The sequence below is a fragment of the Carica papaya genome, chromosome 3 (genome assembly GCF_054855325.1).
Source record: "Carica papaya isolate Zhongbai chromosome 3, ASM5485532v1, whole genome shotgun sequence".
Lineage (NCBI taxonomy): Eukaryota > Viridiplantae > Streptophyta > Magnoliopsida > Brassicales > Caricaceae > Carica > Carica papaya.
Window position 1 is genome coordinate 17,022,317 of NC_142311.1, and position 18,661 is coordinate 17,040,977.

An 18,661-nucleotide genomic window follows, 5' to 3' on the forward strand; every position below is an offset into this window, starting at 1 on the left:
GTTTTGACTCTCGGAACTTCAATCCAATCGCATACAATATCAAAACTCAACCACCTAATTAAACCTCTTCTTTTAATTGAATTTATAATGCTAAAATTAGGAATGCAAAAACCAAAACGATAAAAAAAATACGCCACGAACTTAACTGATAAGTTGATTCCAACTCCTCAATTCAATCAAGACTTCAGAAAGCTCACCTACCTTCGAAGAACTTGAAAAGAAAAATTAGCACTAAGCTAATTTAGAGAAAAGCTCAAAATTTTAATTTTTCATTAATTTTCAAAGTTATGATTACAATGTTTGAGTTAAGGTTTTTATATAGGCTCTTGATTTTTATTTTTATATGGAATAGGAATTAAGATTCCTATCAATATTCTAATTCTTAATTTAATTAGAAAATAAATATATAATTAATAAAATAATAAAAATCCTTATTATTATCTTAAAATAATAATTGAATAATCCTATTAATAAGGTTTTACATTAAAATATTAATAATTAATAGTTTCCTTCTCCCAAATCTTTAAGAATAATCTTTCTTCAATTTTAAGTCCTTTAATTTTAGCATATTTTGCACATAGGATAATTGTGAAAGCTTAGACACCTTGTAGAATTAAGAAAAATGGAAAAAGGGAGTCCAAAACGGACCAGAAAGACCCAGCTGCATACATGGGCTGATGGATGTGGGCTGCGGGCAGGCCGCGCTGGCCTGTTGCTTGGACCTAGATCGCGCGCATTGCTACATGGTCTTAGGCCGCAGCGTGCGCCCCTGCTGGGTGTGGCCTTTGCTGCTTGCATGCATGTCGTCTGTTGTGCATATGTGGGGCACCTCCTTCGCACATCCATTTGCGCGTCGGGTATGCGGGATTGCTTGTCTACATGCCTCGTGTGCTGTTTCACGCGAGCGAGGGACCCACATGTGCAAGTAGGCTCTCTCGCACGTGTGAAGGTCCGCACATGTCCTGAATGTCACATGCGCGACACATGTTGTCAACCATTCTCCTCAATGCCGATTGGCCTCTCTTAGGTCGTCTCTTAAGCTGAATCTTGCCTTGTCGAAAAGTCCTTAAACTCGTATTTTCTTGGACCAAATGTCGATTTTTGATCTCTTTTGGCAATTTTTCAAACCCACGGGTTCTCTCATGGGCCTCAAGCCCATTATTTTGTGTTGCCTTGGATCTTCAGGCCCGGTTGGATCTAGCTTGAACATTTCTTTTGGCAACTTTTAGACCTCCAAGGATGCCCCCTTCCTGACTCAAACTTGATCATAATGTTTAGACCTCTTTCGGTGCTCATTGGGTTAGGTACTTGGCCCCATGCACAAGGGCTTTGAGTTTTGCTCTCTTGGGCACTTAGATTTAGTTTCAAGTCTCTCTTTAGGCGAATTTAGGAGTCGAGCCGTCATTGGACTACTTTTTGGGGCAAGATTCTCGGCCCCTTCAATGGTGGATTCAGTTTGAACTTCTGGAATTGATTTTGGCCTACCTGGGATCACATCAGGATTTTTAAAAATTTTCTGGACATGAAAATTGATCTTTACGGCTCTTAACGGGCAAAAAATAATTAGTTAGTTGTGGAATGCAATCGGCATGCGAGGAGTGACGCGCGACAAATGACGGGCTAAGGGCAATGGAGCGATTGACAAAGGGTTGGAGAATGAGTGATGCTAGTTCCAGCTGATTACCATTTTGAAGAAGACAAGGAGAAGTTGTACACGCAACTGAAAAATATATGTCAATCACCTCTTGCGAATTTTTAACGGCATGGTGAAAATCATATCACCATTTTTTTGGAAGATTTTTTGGGCAAAAAATTGATCTTCACAGCTTCCCTCATATAAAAGGGGAAGCCTTGAAGCGGAGAAGTATAAAGCGAGATGGCAAGTGGCAGACAAAGGTGACCGGCAACCAGCAAGGGGTAGAGGATGGGTGGTTAGGGGACAGATAATGACTAACAAGGGGTAGAAGGCGGTTGACAGACGGAGGAAGACAACTAGTAGGGGGCAGAAGGCAATTAGTTGGTGGTGAAATGCAATCGGCGTGTGAGAAGTCATGTACGATGGACGACGGGTTAAGAGTAATAGGGCGGCTAACAAAGGGCAAATATCAAAGAATGAGTAATATTAGCTCCAACCCATTACCATCAAGAAAGAGATAAGGAGAAGTTGTACACGCAATTGAAAAAGATATGTCAGTGACTTCGTGCGGATTTTCAGCGAATAGGTAAAAATTAATACACCGAAATTTTGGAAGCTTTTTAGGGAGAAAATTTAATTTTCACGGCTTCCGTTGCCTATAAAAAGAGAAATCTTAAAGCGAAGAAGTGCAAGCCGATAAGAGAAAAAAAACAGATAGGTGGTGGGTGGCAAATGGTGAGTGGCAGACAAAAGTGACCAGCAACTAGCGAGGGATATAAGACGGATGACGACCAACGAAGGGCAAAAAGGCGATTGGTGGGAGGTGGAAGATAGTTGGTAGTGGAATGTGATCGACATGTGAGGATTGATGCTCGACGGACGACGGGTTAAGGGCATTGGGGCGACTGATAAAGGGCAGATGTTGGAGATGTGTGATGTTAGTTTCAGCCTGTCACCATAAAAAAAAAAAAAAAAAAAAAAAAAGATAAAGATAAGTTATATACATAACCGGAAAAGATATGTTAGTGACCTCTTACAGATTTTTAGTGACATGATAAAAATTAATTCACTAAATTTTCAGAAGATCTTACGAGTTGGAAAATTGATCTCCACAACTTCCCTCGCCTATAAAAGAAATAGTTTTGAAGCGGAGAAGTGCAAGGTGAGAGAAAAAGAAAGTAGATAGTGGTGGGTGGCGGATGGCGAGTGGCAGACGAAGGTGACCAATAAGCAGCAAGGGGGGGTGGATGACGAGTGGTCAAGAGGCGGATAACAACCAACAAGGGGTAGAATGCGATTGGTGGGCAGTGGAAGCCAGCTGGTAGGGAGTCTAAAACGATTAATTGGTAGTGGAATGTAATCGGCATGTAAGGAGTGACACGTGATGGACGACGAGTTAAAGACATTGGGGCGACTGACAAATGTGGGACGCCCTGGTGTCAGCTTGACACCCACATCCGAAGAGCAGATAATAATCTATTTAGAGTACAGTGGAAACATACATTCATACAAAAAGTTACTTGGAAAAAACAAACAATTGAGACATATAATTATCAACATAAATATACAAGGTTTGATAACCTATCTATTTACAACCTCTCTAAAATACAAAATACCAAAGATGAGAAGATAACTTCCAAGAATCCCTCTCTAGCTCCTAGGTCTCTTTGAAGAAGTTTAACCTGTCAGATCAACAGAAGAGTACGAAAGGAGGTGAGCTCAAGTGGACTCAATAAGAGAAACAATATTAAAGCCTTATAGATACGGTTGAAAATATAATTATATGCAATTTCTAAAATTATTTTATCAAATTACAGATAAACAACAAACAGTTCTATCAAAGCAATCAACTCACATGTACCTGATATCGATATTTGTTGAGAAAGCACTGTTGTCCCTCGCTAAATCATACAGATGTCCCTCAAAGGGTTCAACCTCAATCACAAGCAAATACAAACACACGCATACGAATCGACTCCTTCTTTTTAAGTCTTTTATATTGCTTAACATTCTTTTATTTAGTTTAGCTGTTGCCATACCTACGTGTGTAGCCGCTGTCATCTATTCCCTGAGAGCCAGATGTAAGACAACCAATCTACTACGTGAATGGGCGTAGATGCAGATAACATAAAACTAACGTGCAAATAAACCACTGAAAATTCACTCGGGTCGTTGTAGTTCATACCCCCTGGCCGAGGGTATGAACTACGTTCAGTTCCTAAAGGATCCTGAACAAACAGATCTATCATTCACTGCCTAGCAATTGGCTCCTCAGATAAACAATACCTCCAGGAAATCAGATACAATAAATTTAACAGGACTGTTGGGTTAATTAAATCTTAAACTCTCAATTATTTATTTTTTTTAATAAAATTACACTAACTTAGATTAAATTAAAACCCAAAAATTCCAATTAAATCCCTAATTCCAGTTTACAAATTTTTACAGATAAAATCCCCACATGCAATATTTCCATTTTTTTTTAATTTATTTCTTCCAATTTTACTCTTGAAATTCTCAATTTCACTTTCAAATAAAACCAATTATTTTACCTAAAATCGGATTCTAAAGAAATCCTCAAAAAGGGAATTTCATGCGGTCAAACCCGCATGCCTGCACAGTCCCCCAGCACGCAGACACGCCTGGCAGACCTGCACAACGCACTTGGCCTACTGCTAACAGTAGCACGCCCATGGGGCATATGTCCAAGCACACAAACGCCCAGACACCTGTCCCAGCACGCACAACGTGCATAGCAAGCTTGGACTTGTCCCAGGGCCCTCTCAACGTGCACAGCGTCTGATAGTGCCCTGTCTCTCGCGCACGATGTGTGGTGCGTATGCAACGTTCCAGAGTACATGTCCCGGCACTTGGTGTGCCTAGACAGCACCCCGCGTGCGCTCACACGCATGGGAGAAATCGTGCTACCCATTTTTGTCAGTGCTTATGCGCCTGGGCATGCACATCAGAAGGTATTGGCCTTCTCCCGACGATTCCTTCACCAATATTTCAATTTTACCCATATGTGATTAATTAAAACATGATAATCCATCTTTGTAAACACAAAGTAGCAAAAATTAAACATAAAAACTAATATAATTGAATTTTATAGGTATCTTTTTATTTTATTTGAGTGGATTTTGATTGATTTTTGCTACATATACTGTTGAATTGTTCTTGGCATTACTTAGGAATGATTTTAGGACTTATAAGCAAATTAGAGTAGATTGAAGCAAGATTTGGGTAAAAAATGGTTAAAGCATGAAGATAAGGGAGACATGACCATAACACACGGCCATGTGTTAAGAAGCTAATGTTTCTGCTTTTGAGGAGGAGTGAGACACGACAGTGTGCCTTATACTAGGCTAAGATAGCCAAAAGTGTACGGTTGTGTGTTATTAACAAAATGCTTATGCTTCTTTTGGTGAAAGATGCACAGTCGTGTGCTTGGGAGACACAATTTTGTCGTATCTACAAATCGAAAATTGATGTTATTCTGAGGGTGACATGGTCATGTCTCATTTCGACACGACCGTTGGACGTGCTAGACCAGATTTGAACTCTATAACTAACTAGGTTTTGAAGTTATCAAGGAATTTGGGGGAGAAAAAAGAAAAGAAGGAAAATGGCTGCAAACAACAAGAGCTTTCTCTAGGGTTTATTTTCAATCATTTGGTGAGTTATTTTAGATTTTTTTTAGATTTGATTCTTGTATTTTTGTTTAGAATGAGTAGCTAAACTCTTTTGTTAGGATTTTTGATAAAACTGTAAGGGATACTTTGTTATTTCATTATTTAATTTATGAAAATTCTTTTTTTTTTCCAATTTTTATGTATTATCTTATGACTTAATGCATAAATAAATTAATTACCTATTTATTGATTTATAATGAATGATTGAATTGAAAGATCGATTATTTATTAGAATATCAAGTTAGTATAAAAATTGAATGTAAGTAGACATATTTGGCATAATCTATGTATATAATAATTGAATGTTAACGCACCAATTCATATTAATCAATAAAAATGTATGTGTTATTATGAATTAGGTAAGGTAATTAATTTTGAAAAAAAAAATTAATACATAATTGAATGAAATTGAGTGAAAATTTCTTGTTACAGAATAAATTAAGAAAATTTATAGATGAACATCTTAATGGTTATTATATCTCAATTATTAATCAATTTTAATTTATTATTTTTTTAATTAAACATTAATTTATATTTATTCTCTTAATCCTTAGTCAAATAATATTAATAAATTGAGATTCTAATATTTGTTATATTAGCCTTCATAGAACAATATCTGAATTTAGTACTGATTCGAACTAGTGCATTTAATAGGTGAGTTCACATAATAATAAAAACACCTTTAATTCACACAGATATACATGGACAGATTCATGGTTTCACTTTAGTAAACACAATAACCAATTCTGAGTTTAGATGCACAAATAACAGTTTAGATGCATCTGCAAAATTTAATGCTTGTATTGATTGGATTACCATGTCTCTTATCTTCAAATTGCATGAATTAGAAGGCTAAATGCACAAACAATTTGCTAGAAATTCAAGGATTTGTAACTCACAGCCTCTGTCCAGAAACAGCCTGAGTGCCGAGCAGTTTTGTTTTCAGTTCTCCCTCAAGGCAGAAGGATTTTATTCGATTAATATGTCAAAAGTTTCCCAACACATAAGGCTATTAGTTTGTACATTTTCATGATTTTTAGAGATCATTTTGGTGTTCAGTTCATCCAAAAACCGAAGTATTTGGGAACATGCTATTCACTAGAGTTGCATGTAGGACCAATCGGCGGTTGGGGAATTGTTTCTCCTTCTAGGACAATCTGTTTGCCCTGACTCTTGATTCTAAATCTTCCTTACATGTGGCTCTATAAGTCCACAAAATTTTAGAATTTTCTATAAACTCTAGGGTTGTAAACGAAATGGATAAAATTAAAACAGAGGTCACGCCATACATACCTGAGCTACTGGTATTCGTCCTTGGAAATCTCCTTCAAGGAGAAAGCTTATAGTCCTCTGTTTTTGCTGAAATTTAGTTAAGATATAAGCCTAAATACTCACCAAATTTCGTAATTTTAACATTCTCTAGTCTAGGAAACGATGAGAGAAACAGCGAGAGGATGAAGACGCCACACCAAGCAAGTCTGCTTCACTTCCTCTCGGGTCTACCATCTTTTCTTCTCTTTCGTTCACTTTTTTTTTTCTCTCTGTTCTCTCTATTTACTGAAGGCTTTAATGGAGGAGATGAAGAAGAAGAAGAAGGACGAATTAAGTGGCTTTTAAATTATCTTCAAAGAAAGATCAAGGTCCTCCGATTGCATGCAAGCAATTGGGGCCCTTCATGCATCAAAGTGACCAGCAGCAGCTGAAGGGAAGAGGTGGGTTGGGACAGCTGGCAGGGGTCAGTCTCCATTACTCGGTGATAAGAACTCCACCATAAGCTTCCAGCTTGGTGGTGTAAATTCGATGCCAGCGGGAAGACACTCACATTTCTCCCTTCCCTTCTCCCATTTTTAGTTCAGAAAAAAAAATTGATTTATTAATTCATTGCTTTCTTATTCGATTTAAAATTTTGTTTTCTACAGCTTTTTGGGAAGCCAAGGCTAACGATCGTAGTCTTCTCTCAGCTGCCGTCCCTAAACCACCAAAATTCTAAACTGCCGAAACCCTAAAATGCTGCTCTCTCTCGACATTGCCTTAACAGAGAAAGGGAGGCGCCACCTTGCCCGGAAGCTAATCGATCCACGAAGAAGGTTAAGATAAGGTCGGAGGAAAATCACTCTCCGTTTCTTGATGAACAACAGTGTATGGAGGAAGGGATGGCAGAAGGAGCGATGGAAGCAGAAGAGACGCCGCTCGACCCAAAAACGAGCCTCTTAAGGTGGAATGATGCAACTCGATCTGGGGCTAACTGCCTCGCGTCAATGGCAGGCGAACAAGGCCTAGTCACAATGCCAATGGGAGGGGATGTGAAAACAAGGACGGTGGAATGTTCTGGCGCGACTCTATTTGCATGCCCGAGTATGGCCGAGCATGATCCAGAGGGTGGTTGCGGAGGACGAGCCGATGATGGAGGCAACGCTGGTTGAAGGTAAGTCGGCAATAGAGGCGGCTCTCCCCTGTTCTAGTGCGACCCGATCAACAACCCCAACCTTGCTCCGGTCTGGTGTGGAAAAGTTGAATGTTGAGGATGAAACTATGGTAGATGCTGTGATTAGGGATGAGTCCTATAAAATGAGGAGAGAGGCGGTGAATCTTAGGCAACTTACAGGCAAGAAACCACAAACCACACACCTTGGGAAATCTCCTTCATTGCAGGAAGCACCGAATGTGAAACTCTCTTTTAGAGATAAATTCATCAATAGTCATTAGGCTGCCAATAGACGAGATGAAATTGAGATCAGGGACAGGATGTTAAGTTTAACATGGAGAATATAATACCGAAAATCAATTTTTCGGATAAGGTGCATAACTTCCTAAGACAAAATATGAAACTTACAGTGATTATTCGACTATTTGGGAAGCCGATTGGGTATAAAGCACTCTAGACAAAACTTCATAGCCTGTGGAAGCCTACTGATAGATTACACTTGATTGACCTAGATAATGATTACTACATGGTCAAGTTCCACTCGACAGAGGACTACCTGCATATTCTTACGGATGACCCATGGGTTATATATGGCCATTACTTCACGGTGCAGCCTTGGTCCCCTAATTTCTCTACTACAAATCCTGATGTCACTAATGTGGTGGCTTAGGTGCGATTTCCTAGCCTCCCATCCATTATTACCACAAGAGTGTGCTCGGAGCTATCTCTAGGATGATAGGGAAGGTATTTCGCATTGACTATAACACTGAATCCACTAAACGGGGCAAGTTTGCTCGATTGGTGTTGGGATCGATCAGACCAAACCACTCATTTCTAAGTTCATGCTAGATGGGAGCCTACAGAGAGTGGAATATGAGGGATTGTCTACTATATGCTTCGACTGCGGAGTATATGGACACCTTAAAGACCAGTGCAAGAAAAATGCTGAGACGAAGATTGAGTCAGTTAAGAGTGGAAACACAAGTCCCAGTAAACAAGATAATGTGGCAGTGTTAGATGAAAATTATGGTCCCTAAATGCAAGTCCAACGCAAGGGGAAGAAAGTTGGAAGTAAGGGTCTTATCTTCCCAAGCAAAGGCTCAGATATCCCAAGAGAGAATAATAAGAATGGATCAAGATTTAGTATGATTACAGACATAAAGAGAGCCTTAGAAGGACGTAACAGGTGGGGGTCTCAAATGAGAGACAACCCCTAAGGAACAAAGGAAAAGTGCTTGTGGTGGAAGAAAGTGATCAGAAGACGATGGATACCCTCCCTGAATTCATGGGTTCTACCATGCTGGCCAATACTAAGCCCACAATTGGATGTGTGATGCCCATGACTAATATGGCCGGAGAATCTAGCAGGACAAAGAAACGCATCAGCCCCTCTGGTGCAGGAATGACTTACAATGAGAAATTTGTAATAAGCCAGGGTACTACTACGCTAGAACCTTCAAGAAATACCGTTGTAATAATTAAAGATAAGGCGGACCAAGACCATGAACTCAATCGGTCCTCCTCCCATAGCTCCATGCCACCAACGATCTCCTTGAGAGATCACCTCAAGCCAGCAGTCAAACCGCCGGATAGACTTGATATCAACAAAGGCATAAAAATTAATAAGACCTTTAAAAAACAAGTAAATGCCAAAAAAGGGGATGAGGCACCTACATCCACTACTTCCACTACGATCAACCCCCTTATGTCCAAAATTCAAGAACTTGTTAACAAGGATGTAAGCCTCGTTTCGAGCGCTGTTGATGCCTTTTAAAAGGAGCAAGCATAGTCTTTCTTTTGAGCATCAGCTTCTCTATTCCCTTATCCTTACCATATAGATTGCTCATTTCTTGTATGGAATTGTCAAAGTGCAGCAAAAGCTGGTTTCCGACGTGCCCTAAAGTCCTTTGTCAATATCCACGACCCTGCCTTGGTTGCATTGCTGGAGCCTAGGACGGCAGGCGAGAAAGCGAATAAAGTGATCAAGAACCTTGGATTCGACTACTCTCACACAGTTGAGGCAGTTGGATTTTTTGGGGGCATTTGAATGATGTAGAAAGAGTTTATCCAAGTTAATGTGGACTACAATCACCATCAGTTTATCCATTTCAGGATTAATAGGAATGATGGTCGGGAGGATTTTTCCCTCTATATTGTCTATGGGAGCCCAAATTCTCATAAATGTAAAGACCTTTAGGAGGAGCTCACCATTATCGGACATCACATGGATCGCCCTTGGCTCCTTGTTGGGGATTTCAATGCCATCTTGGATTCGGACAACCGAAGAAGGGGAGCGGCTAAACGGACTAAAGGTTGTGCTCTCTTTAACCACTTCATTGATGTCAATTCCTTGCAGTAACTTGATTATGTAGGACCTAACTTTATATGGCGACGTGGGACCCTTTTTCAATAGTTTGATAGAGCTATCTATAACCAAATATGGTTCAACCGATTCCCGGAGGCCATCGTTCACCACTTTCCAAAAGTGCAATATGATCATAGACCTCTCCTGATTATCCCTTACATCTGTCACACTCAAAATAAAGACCCCAAACACTTTTGATTTTTAGCTGCATGGCTATCCCACCCTGATTTTCTTAACTTGGTTAGGAGAAATTGGCAAAACCATCTTCCTTTAGTAATTTCAGTGAGACTGTACAGGACTGGAATAGAAATGTGTTTGGCCATATCACTAAGAGAAAACGTATCCTCCTCGCAAGACTGAATGGGATTCAATAGGCACTGGAAAGACACCACTCTATTAGGCTCTAAGAGCTGGAGAAATCCTTGAAAGAGGAATTAGAGGGGATGTTACTGCAAGAAGAAATTCTTTGGAAGCAAAAATCCCAATGTAATTAGATTTCTCTGAGGGACAGGAACACAAAATACTTTCATGGTCAAACCATCTCTAGAAGGAAAAAGAACAAAATTAGTATATTTAAGGATGGAGATGGTAATTGGAGTACTGATGAAGGCCAGCTTTGGATAATAGCCTCTACCTTCTTTGAGCACCTTTATACGGTCAAAGAGGGACCCACACCACATTACCCTGTTAGAGGCTTGTTCCTAAAGTTAATAGCTACTATGGTTGCTCAAATGAACTCTGAGAAAACGAACCATGAAATTTATGACGTTTTATTTAGCATGCACCTGTTGAAGGCCCCCGGAGTGGATGGCCTTCACGCGGCATTCTTTCATAACCAATGGGATACTGTAGGCAGGTCGGTTTGCGCAATGGTTAAGGGTATCTTCCATGGCGAACAGTTACCTGCTGAGATTAACAAGACCTTTATTATCCTCATCCATAAAGTTGATAGACCAGAGACTATTAAAGAATTTAGTCCGATCAGTTTATTGACGGTGTTATATAAAATTGTTACTAAACTCATTGCTAATAGACTCAAAAACCTAGTATCTTTTTTGGTTAGCCCTACCTAAGCTAGCTTTGTAGTCGGTAGGAATATCACAGATAACATTATTATTGCCCAAGAAGTGGTTCACTCTATACGACATTTGCGGTGAAAAGACAAGTGGATGACCATTAAAGTGGACTTAGAAAAAGCTTATGATCGCATTCGTTGGGAATATGTGGAGGATAGTCTGCTTGATGTTGGTCTCCCTCCTAACCTTATCAGAGTCATCATGTAGTGTATCTCCTCTTGCTCCATGCAATTGTTGTGGAACGATTGTCTCACCCAAGAGTTCTGGCCAACTAAAGGCATTCGACAAGGGAACCCACGTTCACCCTACATATTTGTGTTATGCATGGAACAGCTATCACATTGCATCAACAACTGGGTAAGAAATGGTATATGGAAGTCGATCTGCCTTGGTAAGAAAGGTCTTGCCCTCTCACACCTTTTTTTTTTTGTGGATGACCTGGTAATCCTTGGGAAAGCCACTGAGGACCAAACTCAGGTCATAAAGAAGGTCTAAGAGGATTTCTGTGCGAGCTTGGGCCACAAAGTGAGTGTGACCAAAACACTTACTTTTCTTTTCTCACAATGTTACCATGGGCGAGGCTAGTCGTATTAGCAAGATGTTTAGTTTTCAAGTCTCCAATGAACTTGATAAGTATTTAGGAGTTCCATTGTTACATGATAGAGTCAACAAAGATATTTATCATTACATCCTTAAGAAGATTAACCAAAAGTTATTTGACTGGAATGCTAACCTCATTTCCTTTGCAGGGCGTTTAACTTTGGTCAAGTCCGTCCTCATGATTATCCCTACTTATGCTATGCAGACCACAGCCTTGCCTAAATCCCTATGTGATCATATTGAAGCGGTAGTCAGGAAGTTTCTCTAGGGCCAGGGGAATGGTAACTGGAAAATCAGTCTTGTCAGTTACGATGACATATGCATGCCTTACGACACTAGGGGAAGCGGCATTCGGTCTATTCACAAGCAAAACCAAGCTTTCCTGATGAAATTGGGCTTTGTTATGGTTGCAAAGTGGGTCCAGGTCCTCACCCACAAGTACAAATGGTCTGCCTTATCGCGAAATTATAAACTGACAGGACCGACCACCCATCTTTGGCGTAACGTTAGCCATCTCTGGACGGATCTTCGAGTTGGCATCAAATGGTCTATTGGATCGGGGAGAAATGTTAGGTTTTGGGAAGACTACTGGTTAGGAGACTCGGGGCTGCTTAAGATTTTGGCTTTCGCACCTATAGATGAGTAGGATCTCTATAGATGTGTTAGGAACTACGTGGTGTCGTCCGGCCAATGGGATTGGGAGGCCTTGCATCGGGTGTTGCCGATGGGTACACTACTTCAGATGGCAATAGTATTGACCCTTAGAGATGAAAATATCCCAGACTCCTACTTTTGGGATATGACGAGCTCTGGGTATTCTCGGTTAGCTCGCGGCTTATGCCCTCTTAGAGAGCGATCATTAGCACCCGGAGGATAGGAATTGGAGAGACATTTGGCGTTGGCCAGGTGCTCAACGGATGCGTACGTTCCTCTAGCTGGATGCTAAGGGGAAGCTTTTGATGAATTGGAAGAGATACCGACATCACATATCCTCTACTGTAGAATGCAATAGGTGTGGCGACCTTATTGAGGATGTGGATCATGTCCTCCGTAGTTGAAGCGTGGCTAAGCTGCTGTGGTTGAAGATTGTACATGCTGAAGCCCAATCAATGTTCTTCTGTGGTATTGTGGATGAGTGCTTCGTGCTGAACCTCAAAAACAATTGGCCCTGGTGCAATACATTTCAGGATTTGAGAGTGACATTTGGTCTTGGTGGAGTTTGTGGAACCATATAAATAAATTTGTTTTCCAATGGAGTGAAAACAGTATCGATGAACTTGCTAAGGATGTATCCCTCATAACTGATTATACTTTTATGATTAATAATATAAATATTTGTTTTCTTTTAGGTATGGTGCACAGGTCGGAAGAACTTGTAGCTTGGCAGAAACCACCTAGGGGTTGGTGGAAGTTGAACGCTGATAGTGCTTATCGTGCTGCAACTAATCTCACCTGTTGTGGTGGACTTATTAGGGATGAGAATGGTGCTTACCTGAGAAGCTTCAGCAGGAAGATTGACAGATGCTCTGTTCTTAAGGTCGAGCTTTGGAGTGTTTTCGATGGCCTTCAACTCGTTTGGAATGCTGGGTTCTATAGTATTATTCTGAAAATGGATAGTGCTCTGGCAGTGTAGTTATTTACTAAGAAGGATTACGGCATTAATGTGCATCTCGCCCTCGTTTGTGAAATCAAGCACTTGTTATTGCTGGTCCGGATCTAATATGTCTATTGCGAAGAAAATAAATGTGCTGACTGATTGGCAAATGGTGGCTTTTCTCTACCGATGGGTCTCCACTCTCATGTTTAAGTACCAAATGATCTCCAATAGCTCCTCACTAACAATATCATTGGTGTCTCTTGGTCCTGGATGTGCATGACAATTTTTTAATTTTCTTTTCACTTTTGCCTCTCCTTGTACTAAAAAAAATTTTTTTTTCTACATGCAGGATGTCACAATCTACCCCCCTTAAGAAATTTGTCTCCAAATTTTGAAACTATCCAAATATCCTTAAAATTCTAACATATGTACCTTTATATCCTGAACCGACTAAACATTTCTAAAAATATTTCAAATCATTAAATTATTGTAATAAATTAAAAGACATTAAAGCAAGAAATATTATTTATTAATTTTTAAAATAGATTACATCTTATAAGATCTATCATTTGGAGGATTAAATACAACTGTTTTGTTGAAGTAATTCAAGGTGCCATGATAGACGGATAATTGGTCCATGCCTAAGAGTACGTCAAATTTAGGAAGTCTAGGAGTATAAGATCCACAGATAGTTCCCTACCTACATCCTTAACCCTACAAGCTTTGTATACTAGATTGGATATAATGATATCACGTGTGGTTGTTTCTACTAACAAAGTCTTATCTAAGGATACTAGTTTAAAAACTTCTTAGCAAAATCAACATATACAAAAGAATCATTAGCACCTGAAGATATCAAAGTGTGTGCAAATAAATCAGAAATAGATAGCGTACCTTCAATGACTGTAGGTGTAGCCTCAATATCAAGCTCTATCATAACATAAACACGTCCATTGGTGGGCAGTCTACGAACTCCCTGAGGATAGTCTTTTGGATAGTGGTCAGGCTTGCCACACCAAAAGCAAACATTGTTCACCTTGTAGCAAGGACGATCACCGTGCTTACCCTCACAATGTCCACGGGATCTTGACCAGAAGTAGTACCTGATGGAAGTGGTGGTGGTGAAGCAAGAAAAACATGGGGACACTTGTCCACAGGACCGTGCTGAATTGGATGTGTACTCTTCAAATCATGAGGAGCTTGAGAACTGTTTGTACGATGGAACCTACCAGAAAGGAGCTCTTATACGAGATGAGCATGCTCAAGGACTAAGGCATAAGTGGTTAGCCTAAGCATGGGCACCTTATCTTAGATATCTGCCCTCAATCTTGAGGAAATGTTTAGCTCTCTGGCCTCAGTAAAGACCAACTATGGTTCAAACTAAGATAAATGAATGAAACGAGCTGCATAGTGGCTCACAAAAAGACCTCCCTGGCGGAGATCTTAGAACACTTCTTTTTTCTCGCAAACCCAAGTAGGAAAAATGTTCTGGTAGAAAGCCTCCAAAAAGTGTGCCCAAATAGTAGGAGTAGGCAACAGATCTCTCTTCAGCCTCCACTAATGTTCTACTTCTCCAATCAGGACAAAAGCAACAAGAGGAACTTTCTGCTTCTCAGTCATCTCTAAGACAGAGAAAATCTTCTCAATTTGCATCCCCTAACGCTTGACGATCATCGAGTTAGTACCGCCCTCAAAATGGAAAGAATTGAGCTTATGGAAATCTAAGATATCACTGCAATGGTCCGGTTGCAGCGAATATGATCTTCAGGACAGAGATGATCATCATTATGATGCAACTAAACTAACTGGGTCATGGTACCAACCATACTCTGGACAACTATGAATCGTTTTGAGGAACTCAGCCCTGGCGGGACCCTCATCAAGACGTTCAACAGATTCCTCTCTTCCTCGTGTCATACTGCACACAAGGAAAACAAGACTTAGAGACATATAGAATATCTTTAAAAATGACTAGGGTTTCAAGTACTCAAACAAATGACATCCTATTTTAAGAGTACCTAAACTCTAAGCCTTAATAATATGGGATGTGTCCTAGAACCTATTGCTTTGATACCACCTGTAACGTCTTGGTGTCAACTTGACACTCACATCTGAAGAGCAAATAATAATCTATCTAGAGTACAACATAAATATACATCTCATGCAAAAAGTTACTCAAAAACAACTGAGGCGTCTGATTATCAACAGAAATATACAGGGTTTGATAATCTATTTATTTACAACCTCTGAAATATAATCATCCCTACTTCCTCATGTCAATCCCACGAGCCTCTAAAATACAAAATACAAAAGATCAGAAGACAACTTCCAAGAATCCCTCTCTAGCTCCAAAGTCTCTTTGAAGAAATATAAACACGGATTCGTTAGTAAACCTGTCAGATCAACATAAGAGTTTGGAAGGGGGTGAGCTCCAATGAACTCAATAAGAGAAACAGTATTAAAACCTCACAATTATGTTTGAAAACATAATTATATACAATTTCTACAATTCTTTTATCATATTACAGACAAACAACAAACAATCATATCAAAGCAATCAACTTACATGTACTTGATACCGATATCTGTTGAGAAACCGTTGTTGATGTCCCCCATTAAATCATACAAATGCCCCTCAAAGTGCTCAACCTCAATCATAAGCAAATACAAACACAAGCAAACACACGCACACAGACTAACTCTTCTTTTTAAGTCTTTTACATTCTTTTATTTAGCTTAACTGTTGTCATACCTACGTGTGCAACCGTTGTCATCTATTTCCTGGGAGCCAGATATAGGACAACTAACCTACTACGTGAATGGGTGCAGATGCAGATAACATAGAACTGACGTGCAAATAAACCATTCAAAATCCATTCAGGTCGCAAACTCTCAAAATTCACTCGAATTGTCGTAGCCCATGCCCCTGGTCGTGGGTATGAACTGCATTTAGTTCGTAAAGGATCCTAAACAAACAGATCTACCATTCACTGCCTAGAAATTGGCTCCTCAGATAAACAATACCCCCAGAAAATTAGATACAACGGATTTAAGTGGACTGCTAGATTGATTAAGTCTTAGACTTCAATTATTTATTTTCTTTCAATGAAATTACACTAACTTTGAGTTAAATTAAAACCTAAAAATCTCAATTAAATCCCTAATTCCAGTTTACAAATTTTTACAGATAAAATCCACACATGCAATATTTCCATCTTTCTTTTCCTAATTTCTTTCTTCTAATTTTACTGTTTAAATTCTAAATTTCACTTTTAAATAAAACCAATTATTTATCTAAAATTAGATTTTGAAGAACTCCTTAAAAGGGGAATTTCTTTCCTCAACCTGCAAAAGGGAATATTTTCCCGCACCTGCACTCGCGGTCAGACCCGCATGCCTGCATAGTCCCTTAGCACACACATGCCTAGCGAACCTGCACAGCGCCCTTGTCCTGCTACGCACAGCAGCACGCCCATGGGGTATGTGTCCAGGTGCACGGACGCCCAGACGCATGTCCAAGCACGCACAGCGCGAATAGCACACTCGGTGCCTATCCCAGGGCCCTCTGGGCACGCACAGTGCCTGGTTGAGCCCGGTCTCCAGCGCGCGGCGTGTAGCGCGTATGCAAAGTGTCAGAGGACATGCCCCGGCACTTGGCGTGCCAGGACAACACCCTGGGTGCACTCACATGCACAGCAGAAGACGTGCTGCCCATTTTTATCGGCGCTTATAAGCCTAGGCATGCACAGCAAAAAGCCTTGGCCTTCTCCCAACGATTCCATCACCAGTTCTTCAATTTTATCCATTTATGATTACTTAAGACAATACTAGACATGATAATCCATCATTGTAAACACAAAGCAGCAGACATTAAACATAATTACATCCTTTAATTCACTCAAATATGCATGAATAGATTCATGGTTTCACTTTCATAAACACAGCAACCAATTCGAGTTTATATGCACAAATAACCGTTCAGATGCTCTACAAAATTTTATACTTATAATGATTAGACTATCATTCCTCTTACCCTCAAATGCGCGAAGAATTTGTTGGAAATTCAAAGATTCGTCACTCACAGCCTCTGTCTAGAAATAGCCTGAGTGTGGAGTAGTTTTGCTTTCGGTTCTCCCTCAATACAGAAGGATTTTGTTCGATTAATATGTCAAAAATTTTCTAACGCATAAGGCTATTACTCTGTAAATTTTCATGATTTTTAAAAATCATTTAAGTGTTCAATTGATTAAAAAACCAAAGTATTAGGGAAGACGCTACTCACCGAAGTTGCATGCAGGATCAGTCGGTGGTTGGGGAATTTTTTCTCCTTCTAGGATAATCTGTTTGCCCTGATTCTTGATTCTAAATATTTGTTAGATGTGGCTCTATAATTTCACAAAATTTTAGAATTTTCTATGAATTCTTAAGTTATAAACAAAATGGATAAAATTAAAACAGAGGTCACACCATACATACCTGAGCTATTGGTGTTCGTCCTTGGATATCTCCTTCAAGGAGAAAGCTTTTAGTCCTCTGTTTTTGCTGAAACTTAGCTAAGATATAACCATAAACACTCACCAAATTTCGTAATTTTTAACGTTCTTTAGTCTACGAAACGATTAGAGAAACTGTGAGAGGATGAAGATGCCACACGAAGCAAGTCTGCTTCACTTCCTCTCGGGTCTGCTATCTTTTCTTCTCTCTAGTTCACCTCATGGGTCTGTTATCTTTTCTTCTCTCTCGTTTGCTTCTTTTCTCTCTTTGTTCTCTCGGTTTACTGAATGGTTCAATGGAGGAAATGAAGAAGAAGAATGACACATTAAGTGGCTTTTAAATTCTCTCCAAGGAAAGATCAAGGCCGCCTGATTGCATGCAAGCAACTGGGGCCCTTGATGCATCAAAGTGGCCAGCAGCAGCTTAAGGGAAGAGCTGGGTTGCGACAGCTGGCAGGTTCAGTCTCCACAGCAAGGTGGTTAGAACTCCACCACAAGCTTTCAGCTTGGTGGTGTCAATTCGATGCCCAGCAGCAAGGCACGCACATTTCTCCCTTCCCTTTTCCCATTTTTATTTTAGAAAAAAATAATAATTTATTAATTAATTACTTTCTTATTTGATTTAAAATTTTGTTTTCTACATGTTTTTATGTGACCCTAGGAGGGCGTTTCAATTATCCAGAGGCAACCATCAGATTTCACACCAATTCGAAAACAAGACCCAGGAGAAGTCTGGACCAAAAAAACAGAGTTGAGATTCGACGATAAAGCCCAACT

The 18,661-nt window shown here is 39.9% G+C and overlaps 2 long non-coding RNA genes across 7 annotated transcripts; both read right to left on the bottom strand.

Moving 5' to 3' along the window:
• Positions 1 to 522: 522 nt before the first annotated feature.
• On the bottom strand, positions 523 to 3,058 carry LOC110825028 (uncharacterized). Its single transcript, XR_002541699.2, has 2 exons — positions 2,728 to 3,058; positions 523 to 2,585 (listed from the first exon to the last, which is right to left on the bottom strand). It is a non-coding gene; the product is annotated as an uncharacterized LOC110825028 (long non-coding RNA).
• An 81-nt stretch (positions 3,059 to 3,139) lies between these two features.
• On the bottom strand, positions 3,140 to 18,462 carry LOC110808655 (uncharacterized). Of its 6 annotated transcripts, none has more exons than XR_015817891.1 (5): positions 17,868 to 18,462; positions 17,674 to 17,753; positions 15,636 to 15,784; positions 3,498 to 15,309; positions 3,140 to 3,318 (listed from the first exon to the last, which is right to left on the bottom strand). It is a non-coding gene; the product is annotated as an uncharacterized LOC110808655 (long non-coding RNA). The 6 variants fall into 6 exon arrangements; XR_015817890.1 differs by having other exon boundaries at positions 14,286 to 15,309; positions 17,868 to 18,439; XR_015817892.1 differs by adding an exon at positions 17,425 to 17,591 and having other exon boundaries at positions 3,140 to 15,309; positions 17,868 to 18,439.
• Positions 18,463 to 18,661: the final 199 nt, after the last annotated feature.